Source organism: Vipera ursinii, assembly GCF_947247035.1.
Source record: "Vipera ursinii genome assembly, chromosome: 4".
Lineage (NCBI taxonomy): Eukaryota > Metazoa > Chordata > Lepidosauria > Squamata > Viperidae > Vipera > Vipera ursinii.
Genome location: NC_139514.1, coordinates 34396756 through 34404820, shown reverse-complemented (window position 1 = coordinate 34404820; position 8065 = coordinate 34396756). Strand labels below are relative to the sequence as shown.

At 39.4% G+C, this 8065-nt stretch overlaps 1 protein-coding gene across 3 annotated transcripts in view; it reads right to left on the bottom strand.

Annotated features, from left to right (window-relative positions):
- Window positions 1-1228, bottom strand: part of BBX (BBX high mobility group box domain containing) — a 94290-nt gene extending 93062 nt beyond the window's left edge. For 2 of the 3 annotated variants that reach the window (XM_083361369.1, XM_083361367.1), the window contains exon 1: window positions 1026-1194. The gene's annotated coding sequence lies outside the window, so the exon portion shown is untranslated. Of the gene's footprint in view, window positions 1-1025 lie in introns of all 3 variants that reach the window. The other variant, XM_083361365.1, reaches the window with a different exon arrangement.
- Between the last annotated feature and the right edge of the window lie 6837 nt (window positions 1229-8065).

The following is an 8065-nucleotide window of genomic DNA, read 5'->3' as shown; positions in this document are numbered from 1 at the left end:
GAACCAATGAAGACTCAATGCTGATCGTGACATGAATGACCGCAACCCGGTTATTTGCTTTACTCCCGCCCTCCTTTATTTTCCTCCCCCCCCGACAGAAAAAGGAAAACGGACGGTAGCATTTCTGTATTTTTCTGTCTCCAGCACCCCCCCCCCCACTTCTCTCGGCCGTACATGTTGCCTCTGCTTCTTTTTGCACCATTTCATTTTACCTTCCTCATTCAACCGGCAGCGGATTGTTACAGATATTCCTAACACAAACCTACCGCTTTCTAGATCCCGGGATTAAGGAGACGTTCTCCGTCTCCATCTCCTTTTGCTCAACTGTTGTTGTGTTTTTTTTTTTTAAAAAAAGCCCCGATACTGGATCCAGCTATGCAAGTTTCAGATAAAACACCCGGGAGGAAGAAGAGAGCAGGATGCAAGTCTGATTTCTGTAATTTACCACCGACCCGATCTCGCAGCAGCAAATAACAGTTTACCACCCGTCTGCTGGGTTGAAATCTCAATAACGCCTCCAAGACGCATATTCTTCTTCCTGGGCAAATAATCTGCAAGTTTTCTGTCATCGCGACCATTTGGTGTTACAACTTACCTTTAGAAATAGGACTTTAAACTGCCAAGCCTTCCTCCCGCCCCCAGCCTCGCTCGCTCTCCACCTTAAACTTATTGACACAACATAATCCCACTTCATGCAAACTCCTGACACAGCCTCTCTCCTCTTACGTCCTTTCCTCCCCCCCCCCAACACTCTCTTTTATTCTTTCCGTCAGCTCGCAGTATCTCTTTTTTTTAAAAAAAAATCGCCTAATAATTGCACATTTTGTTGTTTGGTGTGGCAGAACGGAGGGAGTGAAAGTGCTTGCAAGATACGATTCTGTAGCGGAAAATGCCGATTCCTAACTCCTAAGTCGAACTGAGCCCTGCTCGATGGCTTTCCGCCCCGCACCCAGCTTCTCTCCCCCCCTTCGCCGCCCACTCTTGACACAAAACACGAGCCACGCAACGCAAATAAATCAACGCACCAACGTGCCCCCGCCAGCTCCGTGCCTCCACTCTTGCAATTAAGTTTCATTTCTTGCTGCCCCTGTCAAGGCACACACACACCCGGAGAAAGGGAAGGTTGTTTTCATTCCTCCGGTGGGGTGCCAGCTTTTATTTTCCTCCGCTCTCTCCGTCGCTGCCGCCGCTGCTCCTGTCTCTGCGTGGTGAAAGAGGTGCTGCTTTCCAACGCCGCCTGGCACTGGCTGGCCTATCCTTGTCCCCCTCCCGCGCCGCCTTTCCTCCTAATGCATTGCATTACAACTCACCTCTTTCCTCCGCCTCTCCCATCTCTCTCCCCCCCCCAATCCCGGCGCGCGCGCGCACACACACACACACACACAACCCCCCCCCCATACACACACACACATAGATATACACACACACACCACGGAACCCCAACCCACCATCCGCTGACCTTCTCTCGGGCTCCCCCATCCAAAGTTTCAGGGGACAAGCGAGCGTTGAGGCAGAAAGTGAACGGGAATTGAGGCAAGAGGCAAAGGACGTCAAAAGGTCTGCGCCTTCCTCGGAAGAGTCCAGCCTGCCGGTTGTGGCGGCTATCGCTGCTGGCGGCGGCGGCGGCGCTGCTTGGCGGAGTCCTTGGGGGTTGCCCCAGTGCTTTTAAGTGAGTAATAATAGAAAGGGAAGTGTTGAGAAGAGGAGCCTTTTCTCCAGAGTCGCTCGGGGAAAAGGGGGAGACTGGGGCACTTACCTCCCACTTGTGTGTGTGTGTGTGTGTGTGTGTGTGTGTTTATGAGAAAGAGAGAGAGAGAGAGAGACTCAGACTGAGAGGGAGAGCGCAAGCAGCAGTGGTCACTCAGTGTTTCTTTATGAAAAGTGAAGAGAGAAGCTCTGAACGGAGCCCACCACCGCGCACTGTTTCTCATACAGTACATGTAAGCCGGAGAGACCGAAAACATTCATTTTTATAAAAGGGAGCCTGCCATTGGCTCTCGAACTGAAGGACAGATTAGCCAGCCATACAGCTCGCCTGTTACACCCAGAGAAAAAACGCACGCAACTACACTCACACGGAGGCGCACACATACGGCCCCATACGCGGTCTCCCGCGCGCGGCGCGTGCACGCGCAGATACACGCAAATGTGATCACGTACCTATAAATCGGTCTTTTCTAGACCCGTAAGTAGTTTGGTGCCACGGACGCAGGTAGAAAAGAGGAAAGGGGAACTCGGGTTTGAGAAGAAGGCGCTCCTACACGCTCACACAAATGTCCATTAACTGACGTGAGAGGTTTCTTGGGTCATAAACTCCCAAGTCCCTTGGACCTCGAAGTGGGCTTCTTGGTCGCCTGCGTGTGGTGCCCCACGGAAAAGCAGGGCTTTGTGTGAAGACTTTCAAGGGAAGCTGGTAAACAATTGCCGCGGGGCTCAATTTTAGTGGCGGTTGCAGAAAATGACTCCAAGCTGGACTGATCCCACAGAGGCCAAGAATCCCGAAGGGAGAAGTTCATAACGCCCAAAATGCCTCTTTTGGAGGCGCCGCCGGGCAGACAGATAGTTTCCTATTTAGAAGTAACATCCCTCCTCAGGAATGAAAGAAGGAAAAAAAATCCACTGAAGTAAGATTTTACAGTCAAAAGCTTCTCGTTCAGTATTACTAGCACAGCAAAGCGACAAGAAAGCTGCACGATTCAAATTTATACTTGAGGTGCCAAATCTACCTTTATATAGTTACAGTACCTCAGACGACATTTCATTATAGCAAGACTATTATGGCAGATTTTCCATGGATTACAGACAACTTCGATGTATTTTGAATCTGGTCAACTCCGCATCTGGTATATTGAATTGTAGTCGACTTTATTGCATAGCTCTTTTTTCAGATTCACTAAGGTTTTCTTACATTTTAACAAACTAACATGGCTGATCTGCTGGAAACCAAATTAAACCAGCAACCTATGGTTGTTCAATTGAGCCAACATGTTATCAATATAAGACTCATGTTTGTTGGCATATTTTGGAGCTTGCCTGGCTTGATTCATTGTCATATTATGATTGGAGTGTGCTTGAATACCTTGAATTTATTTATTTGTGATAAATGTGTATTTCATATCAACACAATATTGAACTGGAACAGTAGCTGTCCAGAATTTTCAACAATTAAGTGACCACAATTCTCCCTACCCACAGGTATATGCAATATCAGAGAATATTTAATATCTATTTTTCTGAAATTTGCAACTATTCAGTATAATACATGTAATACATGTTCCCCTAACTAGTAATAACATTGTGCTGTAAATCACTATGAAGTTGTACATAAGTCTTAAGTGGTCTTGCTATTGCTGTTAAGGTAATGATAAATGTTATCATTTATCATGTTAATATAATAAATAATAAATAATAATAAACCTTTATTGTCAAAGTACAACATGTGTACATTGAGATTAGCTGTCACTGATCATCAGTGTATGCCTGTTCATAATCAACTTTTCTCAGGATTTATAGAAATTGTGCAATATAATGAGATAATGATGTGATGTCCACAGAGACTTAACAAAAGCAAATTTGGGAAAAGGTTTTAAATTGAAGAGTTACCCTGTGGTAAGTTTAGTGGCAAACAAATTTAATAAATTAAAAATAAAACAGTTCCAAAATGTAGCTATTCTTTATAAAATACTATTGAGCTCACTATTTTCCTGTAGTTTCAGCACTTGAATAAAAAAGTGAGCTATATTCTCTATATAGAAAAAAGTTTTTCTAGGACACAGGTGTCAAACTTGATCGTGTCACGTGACATGACATATTGCGACTTTTTTGCCTTTTCAGAGCTGGGGTGGGCATGGCCTGCACATGATGCATCCAGCCCATGGGCCGCCTGTTTGACACCTGTTCTGGGATGTAGATTTTTGTGTGTCATTCTTAATGTTTGTTTTTCTTTTTACAGGGAAGGAATGCCAAACGGTATATGAAATTGTAGGGAGGTCATTGGCCATTTTATAAATTATGATTTAGAAAACAATTATTTTACCAGTATGTTATAGCTATCGATTTGTGCTAATTCAGATTCACTCATATGCATCTATATGATAAAGTGATTAAAGCATTCATGGCCCTCATTCTGCTGCTACTTAGAAGAGCCCTAAAGACTGGCTCTTTACCCAGGCCCTCAAAGAGGGAGACCAAGATCCCTCACTTCATTGCACTTATCATTTTTTATTTTTATTTTATTTTACTTTTGCATTTTCTTTGAATGTTGTTAGCAACCCAGAGTTGGGTACCATATACATTTAATACATTAGTGTTATTATCTTTCATATCTGTACATTATGGATGGATTCCACAAAATTTTTTAACTGGTTACACTTACTCAGGGGATACTTGTAATACTTAGATGCTTTTCTCTATTCAATCTGTAAGAATACTTTTGAAATTTAGAGAATTTTCAAAAGTAATATAACGTGTCTCAATGTTTTATTAATGAAAATATATAAGTTCCTAGATATTGAAATAATGAAATAATAATCACTCAGTTTTAGTACATAATAATACTTGAGATCATACCAGTCTTGATTAAAAATAGAAAACCAGTTACGTTAAGTAAACTAGTTAAATTGAAAATGGCTAACCATGTTGTCTAAACACAAAGGGCCAGGTTTACAAAGAAAAACAATATGAAAAAACATAACTTCTTTTATTAATCATGTTTCTTAGATTCACATATGTACAAAACACTGAACCGCTAGATAAATTCAATCTATATGGGGTGCATACCATTTTTTCCTACTCAATGGTTGCCTTTCCAGGTTATAATGAATTCTCATGTGAAGTCTTAAAATCTAAAGTAAGCCTTCTTCAAAGAGCTATTCCACAACATATTGATTAGTTTTATATGTACCTGAGAATAATTGATGTTCATTCAACAGTTTTGTTTGTTTATTTATTTAGGATACCTATATGGACATCCATACCATAACTCTGGTTCACAGCAATAATTCAATTAACATGAACAATATCCTGGTATGTCCTGTAATCAACAACATAATGATAGGACATAATTAAATAATTGAACTTCGGTAATATAGCTGAACTATTCCAGGTATTTCACTGAAAATTATTGCAAAGTAATATACACTAGTATCTATATTACGGCAATATATTAAATGTGATGCTATTATTTCTCTTTTTTCATTTTGATACTTTTCAAATTGACTAATAATATCTACAAATTAAATATTGTACCAGAAATGTGTATATGTTTAATGTTTGAAACTTGAACATGACATTGAAATATTACACTTGTGAAAGATGCATAAGAAATGCTTTTATATATCTTATTTAGTCATGATTAGAGCAGGTACATTTCTTGTGATCAAATAACATGTTAGACTGGATCAAACATTAAACTAGCATATCAATTCCTGATTTATTGAACAAACCATGCTTATTTGATTCATACATTAGCCACACTTAATGGTTTATACATCACTTTAAGTCATAAGTAAATAAAAGTGGATATTATAAATTAAATTATAATATAAAGTATATATGTGTGTGTGTGTGTATGATAGATATAGATATGAAAAGTAATGGCAGATGATAGTAACGTTTGACAAGAAAACATTCTAATATTAAAAGTTGCATATTATGGTTATCTAAATAATCAATCTTGTATATTGATATCTAGCCAAATTAATTTAGAAACAATACTTTCAGACATTTCCACAGATATCAAAGTGACATATTTCTATCATTTCAGAATGAGGAAGCATTGTGATTTGGCCAATGGTCCAACTGAGTTAAATCACATCTGGTTTGACAAGCCATATCTGCAGTACTTTGATCTAGTATTTTTAAAATCAGATGTTAGTTAAAATTCTGAAAATGGACTCTTAAGTTTAATTTGTATATTGTAGTGAGCTTTGTTATACAGGTTATCCATTGACAGTATTTAAATGTTGACAATGAATAAAGTTTTATTCACACTTGGAACTTTATCTATCTAACTATCTATCATCTATCTATCTATCTATCTATCTATCTATCTATCTAATAGGAATATGACATTAGCAGCTGGAGACTAACAATTTTTCTGTCAGTGATCAGTTTTTAACTAATGACAACATGGCCATCTCTATAATGTGATGCAAATTTTGCCCCTTTTATACTTGTCATACAACATCACTCATAATACATAAGATGTGTGCATTGTGACATCACTGTACACATTTCATCATTTTGATGAGATGCTGAGTTGCTATGACTGCTCATTAAGAACAGTTGTGGGGAATCAAACTTCAAAAAATTTAATACAAATAATGACAAAATAAGAATCTTGCTGAATCGGTCAGAATTACTTGATTTAAATGAAAAGGATTTGAATTGGTTATGTCACTGCATTATTAGTGCCTCATGAAATCATTGGATAATTACATTAGCTTCATTTAGACACTGAACAGGAGAGAAGATGCAATTCTTGATACATAATGGCATTACTATGAACCAACCAACAGGTCATGAAAATGCAATGCCTCCAAGTCATCCTGAACAGCTTCCATAGAAAAATATCAAAGGTATAAAAAAAGTTGGTGAGTGGTTCAATAGAATCTAATCAATGAGGGAAAATATCCCTTAATCTACTTTTTTCACACATTGTGCATATTGTTTATAATGTATCTTGAAACATCAAAATTATACAGTGCGCGAGCTGCACTGGCCTCCGGTTGTCCTCCGGGTGCGATTCAAGGTGCTGGTAATCACTTTTAAAGCCCTACATGGCTTAGGCCCGGGGTACTTGCGAAACCACCTGCTGCCATTATCAACCTCCCATTACCCGGTTCACTCCCACAGAGTCTGCCTCCTCAGGGTGCCGTCAGCTAAGCAATGCTGGCTGGCGACCCCCAGGGGGAGACCCTTCTCTGTGGGTGCACCGACCCTCTGGAATGAACTGCCCCCGGAGCTGAGGATGGTTCCTGACCTTCGGTCCTTCCACTGTGACCTGAAGACATGGATGTTCCAACAATCAGGCCTGGACTGACTGTAGTTTTAAGTTTGGTTTTACTGGGTCTATTGTTATGTATTTACTTCATTGTTTAATTCTTTTTTAAATTTTGTATTTTATGTTTTTAACTTTTTATTGTGAGCCGCCCTGAGTCCTTTAGGGAGAAGGGCGGCATATATATTTAATCAATTCAATTCAATTCTTCTGATTTTTGCTTTTCACCTAATTCACAGGTGTCAAACTTGTAGCGTCATGTGATGTGTTGCGACATATTGCAACTTTTTTTGCATTGCCAGAGCTGGGGTGGACGCGGCCTCTGCATGATGCAACTGGCCCGCGGGCTAGCAATTTGACACCCCTGACCTAATATTTCAGTGTCATTCATTTCTAATATTATGATGAAGACAGAACTATTTTGTCCATTCTTTCCATGTCATCTTAAGTATAGCCTTACTGCATCAGACCAAGATCCATCTTAGTTGAGCATTTTGTTTCTTCTAGTGGCCACACAAATTCCTTGGCTTATAAACAGAGCATGAAAGCACACTCAATTGTTGTTCCCCTGTCATTAGTTTCGTATTTGAAGCATAATTTCTCCAGTCCATATGTAACAGTCTTCAAGATCAATGGTCCTTGATAGGTATTGTTGCATAAATGTATCTAATCTTTTAAAATTATTCAAATTAGCGGTCATTGTCACAACTTGTAAATTTGACAAGTTAATTATGCTCTTTGAAAAAGTTTGTTTAAATTTCATTTCAAACAGCCTTATTTCATAGACAATAAACTCTAGTATTTTGTGAGAGTTCAGTAGCATCTTTCAGCATACCAATTGAATATTGGAACCTCTTTCTGAGTTCAGAGACCTTGGAAGATTTCCTATTTGTTCACATCTCTTTCCATGTCCAATGTCTACATATATGATAATACTGTTTTTTGCTCTTTTAACAGCTCTCTGAAATTCTTTACTTTTGTCTTTTTTGCTCCATCTTCTCTTGACAATTTCTATGGCTTGTTCTGATATCTACTTTGTTTGTTCTGTTGCTTGGTGCTTGGCAA